Source organism: Schistocerca americana, chromosome 2 (genome assembly GCF_021461395.2).
Source record: "Schistocerca americana isolate TAMUIC-IGC-003095 chromosome 2, iqSchAmer2.1, whole genome shotgun sequence".
Classification (NCBI taxonomy): domain Eukaryota; kingdom Metazoa; phylum Arthropoda; class Insecta; order Orthoptera; family Acrididae; genus Schistocerca; species Schistocerca americana.
Window position 1 is genome coordinate 325,388,591 of NC_060120.1, and position 12,470 is coordinate 325,401,060.

The following is a 12,470-nucleotide window of genomic DNA, read 5'->3' on the forward strand; positions in this document are numbered from 1 at the left end:
CAGGCGCTCCTGTCTGTGATGCAGCGCCAAGGGTAACCGCAGCCATGGTCTCCGAGCTGATAGTCCACGCTGCTGCAAACGTCGTGGAACTGTTATTGCAGATGGTTGTTGTCTAGCAAACATCCCCATCTGTTGACTCAGGGATCGAGACGTGGCTGCACGATCCGTTACTGCCATGCGGATAAGATGCCTGTCATCTCGACTGCTAGTGATACGAGGCCGTTGGGATCAAGCACGGCGTTTCGTATTACCCTCCTGAACCCACCGATTCCATATTCTGCTAACAGTCATTGGATCTCGACCAACGCGAGCAGCAATGTCGCGATATGATAAACCGCATTCGCGATAGGCTACAGTCAGACTTTTATCAAAGTCGGAAACGTGATGGTACGCATTTCTCCTCCTTACACGCTGCATCACAACAACGTTTCACCAGCCAACGACGGTCAACTGCTGTTTGTATATGAGAAGTCGGCTGCAAACTTTCCTCATGTCAGCACGTTGTAGGTGTCGTCACCGGCGCCAACGTTGTGTGAATGCTCTGAAAAGGTAATCATTGGCATATCACAGCATCTTCTTCCTGTCTGTGAAATTTCGCGTCTGTAACACGTCACCTTAGTGGTGTAGCAACTTTAATGGCCAGTAGTGTATAATAAAATAAATATACTGATACACAGAAATGAGTACGTTTGCAAATATATATATATATATAAGCTTTCAATGATCCACATTATTAAGATAAATAACCACTGTACGAAAGAAAACTATATCACACTCTGTGGTCGACCTATAGCGTTATCACTATTGACTATACGTAAAAATATATTTGTAACTGTACTTTGCTGTTTCCACTGACTGTGCGCAGAAAATTCTGTGTGGTGTTTACTGTGTGTGAGTTTCTGCACAATTGGACCATAAGAAGCCCCCAAGCAGAAGTTCTTTCGAAATTTGCCATTAATTCTATACAAAGATCTATCATTAATAAAAAATTATGCTCGTTTTTGTATATTACAGTAAAGACAACAAAACACTGTAGCACCTCCCAAATCGAAAATGTCTCGAATAAATGACATAACACACGAAAAATGCACTTTAAAATGTGTATATTTTCCGAGACGTATTGTGCAAAGAATAAATAAGAATAAAATCGTGACTTGTAGCAGAAAAGTCATTTCGTAAACACACTCAGTGTTTTTGCAGGCGTGAGCCTTTACCAGCCATTTTCTAATGGATAAAACAAAACAAAAATATTCATCCGAATGCATAAGACTTTATCTTCTGCATAAATAAAGAAAGAAACCATGGATAAACTTAAACTTTCGCACCAGTCTACAAAGCTTTTACTTTCAACAAAGCTTCCAAATGTTGCAAGACTGTAGCGCAAACGACTTTTAGGACTGAAGTTGTAATTTACTCTCCATGAATGTTCAATGTGGCCTCCACTCGACGCACAACATAGACAGCCAAGCTCGTGCCGTACTTCTGCATGTCTGAAGTTACTGCAACCATTACTCGCCGCTAGGCGGGGTTGCAATTTACTCAGGGTTGTTAGAACGAAGGCACATAGACGGAGTCTACGTTCGTTCGAGCAGTTGCCCGAGAGCGCCAGAAAACAGTCGTTACAGCGCATGCGCAGCTACGATGACGTTGGAAGTCCGTGCTCTGTGTTCACTCTACTCATACGCTTTACGTCGCATTTCCGTTTGTAATTGCGTGCCTTCTGGGCATCACACGATCATATACTGCACTGCAGCTAGTTGTTCAGATGGGACATATAGAGTTATTTTATTTACGGCAATTGTTTCATAATATTCTATCCAGTTAAGTAACGCAAAATGAGGGAGCTGACTTGGCAAATATTAATTTCAAAACTAGATTTTACAACTCAAAGTACGCTAAATTTTGCTACGTGGTGATTTCAACATGGATCTTTTTTTTAATAAATTCATTCTCTGCAATACTATTACGTAGCATTTCCAATCAGGTTTGCATCTACACACCACGGCAAAAGGCTAGTAAGAAGGAATTCAAAATTTCTTGCAGAAAATAAAAAAACAGTTGCTTTTATACTCTAGAACTAGGGGCAATAAGTCATTTCAAGATATTCCATACTCTGCAAAAAATTAACAAGACTAGCTGTGAAGCAAAAAAAATAAAAATGGTTCAAACGGCTCTAAGCACTATGGGACTTGAAATCTGAGATCATCAGTCCCCTAGACTTAGAACTACTTAAACCTAACTAACCTAAGGACATCACACACATCCATGAGCGAGGCAGGATTCGAACCTGCGACCGTAGCAGCCGCGTGGTTCCGGTCTGAAGCACCTACAACCGCTCGACCACAGCGGCCGGCTGTGACGTTAAGAAATTGTACAACCTGCAGTTTATATTCTATTGCAGGAATAATTGTAAAGCCATGTGGTGATTTACGATGATAAAACACGGTGTGTTATCAGTCTATAAATTACCAAAGAATGGCGTTCTGTAAATCTGAGTCATAAACAACACAAATTACGAAATAACCTTCTAGAGAAAGTACCGCACAAGTGTTGAAACACGTCTTGTGACCGAAAATTATTGTGTTTCACGGAAGGCAGATTTGTAAAATTTGCTAATCTATAAATATGTTTGAAACAAAATACTTTAGTCAACACTACTGACCAAATTTGCCTGCTTAGTCACTTCAAGAGAACGTTTACATATCTTTGTACGTATATAGCACTAACAAAAGTTACATTATGCCATAAAGGTAACAAACAGAACATCAGAGAATACTCCAAGAGCACCCGAATTTTGTAAAACACACTAAAATGTATAATTCTTGTATCCAGATTCGCCTTGAAGTACCTGGTTTTAAGCTTTGCTTTTCGGGATGCCAGTTTTCTTAGAGTACCATTATTGTACTATCTCATGTTTCTTTCTTTATGTGGCATACTGCAATGCATACTAGATAAGAAAAATGTGCACTTGAAGTTCAGCAAACAGTTGAAATTAGCCAATAGTGTGGAATGAAATACTTCATTTGAAATAGATTGACTGCCTCTGTGGAAATGATTAATAAAAGTCACATTTGTTTAGTAAACAGACCAAAAAACTTCATTGCTCTGCATGACTATTCATGCTTGATTGCTAAGAAAGCGATAACAAGATAAAATCATTAAACTAAAAGTAATAAAACCTTATTTTAGTCTCCCCTGAGTATCTGGATATATTTTAATTCACTTGATAGTTCCCAGCTACAGAAATCCGTTTTGTTTTCATTTGGCGTGAGAGCTGTAAACGAAGAAGAAACAGCAAGGTAACGAAACAGAAAAATGGGTCATATGGGGACAACCCTCCCACTACAATTCAGACTACTCTGTGCATGTGCGAATCTGGCGACTTCAAGCATACAGAAGCGGGGGAAGGTGCTGCTCATATGTGACTTCATCTCAGCACATACGCCTGAGTCCGCTGGCAACTACTCACACGAGTCTTTTAAAAACCCTTCACATAAAAAATCACATACCGTGAGACGAGGCGACCTCACAGGCCAGTGATGCAGTGCGAGGTACGTGCGTCCTTTACGCTGTAGGAGGTGCAGTCCAGTATTCTCGACGAAAACAGACCAGCACAGTTGTATCTGAATTACCCCTATTGTAATGGAGAACGCAAAACGCCTTTTGTTGCCGTTTTATCGCCATCTTGACTCGACGCACGTTTGGTAATCAATGAGGGAGCGAATTAGTTGCACTGGAGAAACCTCTAGCGACAACCACGTAAATCGACAATTTACAACTGGCGACAAGGAACTCTCGGTTTCGTGCGTGAGTTAAAAATTCACGCCCAAACGTCTAGAAAACGGATGACTGGGGAAAATGTAAGACATCAGAATGTAGTCAGAGCAGGCGTGGTCTGTAGTGGCGACCCTACTGACACAGTCGTCGACGGGAGGGCGTCGCGTGTCGGCCCCGCCCTGCGTCGGGTGCCGGGCGTCGATTAGCTGATTGGCCCCTGGGACTGCTCGTTGCGTGGGAGCGCCTGGAAGTGAGCGCGACGTCTCTATCTATTCACCGAGCATCATCCCATTACAGGCGCCACTCCTTTCTCCCTGGCGGCGGAGGGCGCAGCGACGCGGAAGGCCAGGAGCTGCCTGGTAGCGCAGAGTCGCCGCTGCAGGATTAACTCCAAACGTGAAACAAAATAAACGTGGTGCTTTGTAGTTAATGTACCGACTGCACTGACGAACTGAGTGCGCAAGTTGAAACTCGTATGTGTAACATTACTTATGTTAATGACACCTTTGCTTTGCGAGGATCTCAATTTGCGGAACATGCGTAAAAGGCAGAAACAAGAGAAGAAGCCTTCTCTTATGCGCAGCTAGACGCACTGAGAGCACAGTACATGCGTGGAAAGCACTACATAGTTCACATTTATTATACAGTATCATTCACAATTAAATGTGAAAACTGACGTGACTGGACCGTAAAATTACCACTGGTTCACCAAAGGTTATTATTCTCAATCAGTACACAAAATGTTAAGTGGAAGTAGGTGCCAAGGTATAACTGGTGAAATTACACACAATTTTCAGTAACACTCTTTACTCAAATTTGGTGCAAGACTTTACGATATTTAGAAAAACAACAATCATTTAACAAATAAGTCACAATTTACGATAGGAAAGGACTTTTAAATTATTAAATTATTATAAAAAATTTCACGCCAGTAAAAGGCAAGTACAGGCAAGCAATTTCACGTATACAACGCGACGCTGAATAATATTTCAAGTTCAGCTAAATTACGGGTGAATTCCACTCCATTCATTACATGGCGCAGAATCTAACTTGTCTGCAACACATAAAGACAATAAAGACAATCCTGTCCACAAAAGTTCTCAAAATAGAAAAACCAAAACGCATGAGTCATACACACGGGGGGACATTCACCGTTAATAACATTAACATTACCAAAATATACAAAAAAAACAAATTTTACAAATTTCTGCCAGTTAACTTACGGCAAACACACGCGCTCGCCAGGTAGGACTTGCGAACTTCTACAACATTCTCCTTTCAAGGCAACAATTTCTACCCCTCATGAAATGGTAAACCTTTGCATGGCAAAAAAAAAAAAAAACACTAATAACCAACTACCTGTATAAAACACATAAGCGCGTTGAGTAAAAGCATTAAAAGGTATTGAATTGGAAAAACACACAACAGTTTTTGCTGACTAGAAACAATATAAAAAATCCACTACGGCCTACATTAACCTTGCTTGATTATAGCCAAATATACGTAAGCACAAATTTACGTAAGTTACAGCTTCCAGATGAGAAGGAATTCGTTATGCAATTGACTAGTTCTTACCACGAGGCAAAAGGAATTTTTCTTCTTTCTTAGAGTACCTTTTACACGTGAGTCTAGTAATACTAGTTATGGCAGGCGAGAGAATGGATCAGGTCTTAATGCCTTGCATTTTAGACAGTACAGTCATTGGTGCCTTGGACTTTCACAGACATGGCAGAGGCTAACAGTCGAATAAACCCGTAAGTAAGCTGGGAGGGAACAGAAGCAAACCGAACCACAGATTTACTCTGACTCCCCCCTCCCCCCTTTTGTCCTCAAAAGGGGACAAACGGACCACCCTTTCTAATATTACCACCTTCCCGCGGGTGGGCAGACGAGAATGAATGGCGGGAAACCCCCCCCCCCCCCCAAAAAAAAAGGCTGGTATAATTAACAAGAATAAGTAAATTGAATTCAATTAAACTTCATAAAATCTGTTAACAATCAATACCCAACTTCTGGTGCGTTACGACTCCCAGGACTGAACCAACGCAGCACCTCCAAACGCTCTGCCGAGCCGCCCGTTGCCAGCCGTTTCAACGGACGTAGGAATGCGCGCCGATTTTCAGAACCTCCTCGCCGGCCGACAGCATACGGCCGAACTGCAGATAAGGCCCCTTGCGGACCCACGCTCAGGAAGATTCCTTTCGCGACGAGCAGTTAACGCCCCATACCACGGAGCCGCTGCTCCCGTCGCTTACGCTGATGCCGCCGTCTGCGTGCTGTCCCTCTAGCACCGGCAGAGAAGTCGCTTCTTGATGCCTCGACTGCCAACTCTCCACGAGAGCCCATACAGCCACTTCTTAAACCCGTGCGAACCGCCCACTTTTCCCCTTTCTCGCTAGAGGGAGACACCGAAGCCTTCAATTGCGAGAAAGGCGCCACAGCCAGAAAACGGAGGGCGACTGCTTCACGCTACGCGCTGCGGCGCGCTTTTCAAAGCAAACTTTACTACGGCTCAGACTGAAAGTATAGATAGCAGAAGCACAAAGGTTCCAATGAACGTGAGTGGTTCCGAGGCGCTACTGCCTTAAGTATGAAACATCGTCGCAGGCAGTCAACAACAGCTACTCGTGCTTCAACTACACGTCCCCTCCGAATTGTCAGACTGAAAGCGAGCCTAGTGCTCGTTTGCGTGGAGTAAGTCTAAGTCAATTAAATTTATGAGCTAATTAGTGATTAAATCAATTAATATCGCACTGAATCACTGGGAAGTTATCTTCCTGTCTGACACTGAATCAGATTCAAAATAAAACTTTCGTATTTACACGAAATAACACATAAAAAATCAAGTAGGATGGCTCTTAGGGCGCCAGACGGAACAGTTGCAACAGGCTGCACAAGTAACGCTAGGAAACACAATTTAGAAACCTTTTAACATCTGTTCGGCAACGGCCTTGCCGCAGTGGATACACCGGTTCCCGTGAGATCACCGAAGCTAAGCGCTGACGGGCCGGGCGTGGTTGGGTGGCCATCCAGGCCGCCATGCGCTGTCGTCATTTTTCGGGGTGCACTCAGCCTCGTCATACCAACTGAGGAGCTACTCGACCGAATAGTAGCGGCTTCGGTCAATAAAACCATCATAACGACCGGGATAGCGGTGTGCTGACCTCACGCCCCTCCTAGCCGCATCCTCAACTGAGGATGATACGGCGGTCGGATGGTCCCGATGGGCCACTTGTGGCCTGAAGATGGAGTGCTTTTAACATCTGTTCAGAAATAAAATCACAAGTAATTTCATTTACGAACAGTTATGATTACTAAAGGAATGTCTGATATTTTTTGTATAATATGGTATTTATTTGATAAACTACACTGGTGTCCAGAATTAAAGTAACAGACTGAAATTTTGCAAGGTTGCGTTTATTTTGCCTCAAAACAGTAGCCGGCCGAAGTGGCCGTGCGGTTAAAGGCGCTGCAGTCTGGAACCGCAAGACCGCTACGGTCGCAGGTTCGAATCCTGCCTCGGGCATGGATGTTTGTGATGTCCTTAGTTTAGTTAGGTTTAACTAGTTCTAAGTTCTAGGGGACTAATGACCTCAGAAGTTGAGTCCCATAGTGCTCAGAGCCATTTGAACCAATCAAAACAGTATAAACAGGTGATAGCTAAGTCGAAACAATGTAAAGAATAGAGACCGTAAACAACTGCAACCTGTATAACAGTAGAAAAAAAGCCATTCGTTTTTTGCCAAATTAACAGATTTGCACACACATTCCGACAACTGATTAATGTGCTAACTATGGGGCGTGACCACCCCTGGCAGCAATACAGGCCTGACAAAGACGGAACATGCTGTGAAATAACGTTATTTTGAGGCAATAACGCCCATTCTTCTTGTGAAGCTGCTCACAAGTATTGGAGAATGGTTGGTGGATGTTGACGGGATGCAACCCGTCTCCCTAGTGCATCCCTGGCATGCTCTAAGGGATTCAGATCGGGACAGCGAGTAAGCCTTACCATGTGTGCATATCTTCATTTTCCAAGAAAACGTGAACCACTCGTGCTCTATGAGGTCGACCATTATCGCCCATCGTTACGAAGCCTTGGCGTATGGCACCCCGCAACAACGATACATCATGTTCCAAGACCTTTTCACGATACCTGGCGGCAGTTAAATCATTCCAGTTCACCCTACAATTTCGTGAGGAGGTATTTGAGGGGTCAAGATTATCCCTGCCCACCCCATTAGCGATCCTCCTCGACATCGGTCTCTTTCCGCGATTGTCGGGTCTCGAAATCGTGTTCAGATGGGAATACTTCGAGAATGACTCTACAGACCAAATCGGGACTGATCTGTGAAAAGAACATTGGCCCACTGTGGACTGTCCGGGTTGCATGTTGATGACTACCCTCTAGGCGTTCCCTTCTATGGAGACGTGTCAGAGACACACATACAGCAGGTCTCCCACAATAAAGGCCGTTCTGTCGAAGCCTCCTATACACTGTTTGCCTTGATAAAACACGTCCAGTGGATGCTGAGAGGTCAGTTGCCAGTTTCTGCGCAGTACTAAGGCGGTACCGTCGTGCCATTACAGCCAAAGAACGGTCGACACTTTCCGATGTCACACGTGGTCGGCCCTGCCCTTTTCTTCGAGATACAGTTTCGGTCTCTATAAACTGTCACCACATCCGAGAAATAAGAGAACGATTCACGTTAAGCCATTGAGCCACACGAGTTTGAGATAGTCCTGCTTCCATTCTTCCTATGGTCCTCCACCGCAGGGAGTCCGGTAGACGTCATCTCTTTGCCATACTGCACCGTCTGTGACTGTGTACACAGCGATTGTGTAAGGGGGGCTACCCGACAAACACCACTCCGTTTGACAGGTATCCTGACGTCATCGTTGGCGTAGTTTGCCGTTGACCGAAATGCCATCTTCCGAGCAGAACACGATCATACGGACGTCCGTTGTCAGTTTATACCGTGAATTAGAGACAGGACGGGGAAAAAGCGGTTCGTTGCTTTAATTTTGGACGCCAGTGTACATGTTAACAAGTGGGAAAACCCTAGATTTGGTATAAGGAAGGATTCAGTTCATCCACAAGCGCACGTACATTCATCCCACCATACACGGGCAGAAAGAAGAGAAAAAGGATAAATTTACACACCAGATAAAAATACGACGGGACAGAGAAACGGTAGCTTAACTGATCAACCGCGTGATCGGTAGCTCCCGTAGAAATTCTCCATTTCGGAGGTACAAGAAAATACGCAAATTTGTAGGACGAAAGCAAATTCTCATACGTTTCGAAATTTGAGTTGAATAACACGCTCGAATGAATAATAACGATGAGCTGAAGAATCTCCACCTGGCGGAAACGCGCGTGGTTTAGTTTACATAACGAACATAAAGAAGCACTGAACTCACGGAAGTTATTCAAATAAAATACGATTATACATACACGATACAAAAAAGAAATCGCAAAAGAGAACGTGAGACGTAGAGAGCGGAAGGCTCTAATGCACCGCATGAGAAGTACGTGCTCTATAACCATTTCACATGCTACTAGAAACCCGAAACTCTCGAAAGTAATTTAAAACTGAAACGTGGAAAAAGAATTCTAACACGCAAACGGATAATACACACACGACGATTTCACGAATAAAGACGTCACTCCAACTAAATCAAAACATAGACTGGACCAACCACTCTTCCATCGCTAAGCAGCGGTAGGACAAAGAACTGCATTAAGTAACAGAAATATTAATAAGCATCGTCCCTAACTGAAATAGATTACCATAGCTATACTTCTAAGAAACGTAATAGCAGCTCACCCACAGCCAAACCCTTACACATTCCAACTACCTATACTTATATAACAAGAGATGACTAGAGCTGACAAAGTCGCCTACAGACGACCTTCTGAGCAGTAATGTTCCACGCTACCAGACGGCGGTCCATAATTAGTAGCGGAAATGTGCAGAGAAAACACGTTCTAGCTTACCTGTGCCAACCTCTAAAGTAGCTGCTGGACTGTGTCCCAGTGGCCCAGCAGAAGCTACTTAACCTAAACACAAACGTTGGCTAAACTGTTACTACCACTCAAAGACTCCCAGCCCAAGAACCAAAGTACAGGGAACCGTTACCAACAGACACACACACTCTCTAGAAAGAAATAATTAAAAGAAGATAAATTCAATTAATTTTACAGTCAGCTTACATTCAGATAATTATTGGAATCAGAAACAGCAGTTCTCCGTAGTGTTCCACTACTAGTGTAGACAATCACACAAACGAAAAGTTATTTAAAAGTAATTTATATTTCAATGAGGAAAGTATGTTGACACTATTGCAGCCAAAGTTATTTTATGATTTTATGTTGCATTTTGGAGAAAACTGCAAGTGTTTATAGCCTCGTAACTCTGACATTGCCAAATGGTTGTTGCTATAAATAACTCCATTTACGACCTTAAATTGAGAGGTAACCATTAGGGAACAGTAATTAGTTTTGGACATGTTTTTGAGATTTTCAAACGGTCAGCATTATCGTAAGTTATTTATTTAATTATAATTTTAATATTAATTTTAATTTATTTAATTTTCCATAAGGCGTTGCCGGCTGTTACCTATTATTGGTGTTCGTCTCGTGTATTCACCTCTGCTCCTGAAGCCCACCAGTATGTGCTCTGCTGTTCTAAGGAACAGATAACTTGCTTGTGAAGCTGTCCCGACTTGCACAACGTATACGACAGTCGAAAAAATGGATGTGATTTGTTTCCGACAATGGCCGTGGGAAGGTCAAGTGCAGTAATATCGTAGTTGGGTAGTACTCACTCCGTGAGGCATTGCGGAGAGCTTTGGTATTTAATCCAAAACATTAGCGTCTGCTCTAGTGATCAGGAAGCTTACGTCACAATGTCCCTTCCCTTGCAAGCCAAATACTGATAGTAAGAGTGCCTTCCACCACGACGATTCGATCGCCTACATTACTAGTCGTGCGCCACTGCACAGGCGTACATTAGGGACATCTGTTACTTTTAAGATTAAATTTAGGGCCTCCGTTCAGCCCCACACTACGAAAGCCATAAAAAACAACCTGAATCGATTCAACAAGTAGCCCGTAATGATATTTTCCTCTCGGAATTTGTCCTGAAGCGTCTTCCAGACTGTTCAAGTCTTCTTCTGAAAACTAAAACCTCACCTTGACAGAAGACGTGCTTTCACATGAAAAACAAATAAATAGCGTTTTCGTGTAAATGAATAAAATAAAATCTTCGTAAACGCAAAAACAAATATATCTCGACTTAGCAAACTCAAAACGTCAACACCCGGGAAAGAAGTATAATCAATTACTCTTCAAAATGATAAGAAAGAAAGAAAATTTTTCTTCTGAGAGAAAACAAGCAATAGACAGTCTTCTTGAAAAAAACGATTAACACATTTGTAAAAAAATCCAGTGCACACGTACTCTTAATGAGAGCCAGTCATTGTTTCATAAAAAACAATAACATTCTTTTCGAATAATAATAAAAATTTCTTTACTGTGTCAGTCAGATTCCTAGAAAATTCTAAATATTTCTGTTGCATCTCTTTAATAACCAGTCTTGCTGAATTAGAAAGTCTCTACTGCCTGTTCTGTCTGGCACTGAAGTCAAAAAGATGTAACAGACAAAGCGGTCCACACACCAGACATAAGCGCTCTGCTTTGCAACCGAATAGAAGAGTCAACACTGTCATAGACAGACGAAAATCACAATGTAGAGTAATGACATTTCGGGAATAGATTTATATAGGTAACATCTTTAAGTGATTAACAGTACGAGATCACAGGTTAATGTATGTCTGACACGTAGTGCAGCAAGTTTTAAATCTAATTTAAAATCATTTCTCCTGGACAAGTCCTTCTATTCCACCGACAAATTTCTACTTCAAAGCTGGTTGACAGTTAAAAAAACTTGTTGTATGTATAGTTGTATGAGTAGGAATAAAATGATATTGTGTTACTTAAAGTTAACATTAATCATGTACACACATCCTGTAAACTGACTCGTTTCACACCATATCGATAAAAGAATCGTTCATATGATCTACGGAACACGTGACTAACTGCAGGCGCGAGATATGCCACTGAAGATGTGAAATGCTCGTACATTAATAACCAGTGTCAGTTACGCAGCCGCGCGGGATTAGCCGAGCGGTCAGGGGCGGTGCAGTCATGGACTGTGCGGCTGGTCCCGGCGGAGGTTCGAGTCCTCCCTCGGGCATGGGTGTGTGTTTGTCCTTAGGATAATTTAAGTTAAGTAGTGTGTAATCTTAGGGACTGATGGCCTTAGCAGTTAAGTCCCATAAGATTTCACACACATTTGAACATTTTTTCAGTTATGCACTGTGCGGACGACGCTGTAGTTGTCTTCCGATGATGTCCCATACATGCTCGGCAGTAGATAGATCTAGCGATCGAGCAGGCCAAGCCAACATGTCGGCACTCTGTAAAGCATGTTGGGTTAGAAGAGCGGTATGTGGGCGAGCGCTATCCTGTTGGAAACCCCCACCCCGTAATGCTGTTCACAGGTCGAATCATCAGGCTGACGTGCAAATTTGCAATCATAATGAGTGGAAACACTACGAGGGTGCTCCTACTGTCATACGAAATCGCATCCCAGTCCATAGCTCCAGGTGTAGTCCAGTGTGTCTGC

The 12,470-nt window shown here is 42.9% G+C and overlaps 1 protein-coding gene across 3 annotated transcripts in view; it reads left to right on the top strand.

Moving 5' to 3' along the window:
- LOC124595638 (acyl-CoA Delta-9 desaturase-like) overlaps nucleotides 1-12,470 on the top strand; it is a 666,968-nt gene that overhangs the window by 549,633 nt on the left and 104,865 nt on the right. The window lies entirely within an intron of this gene.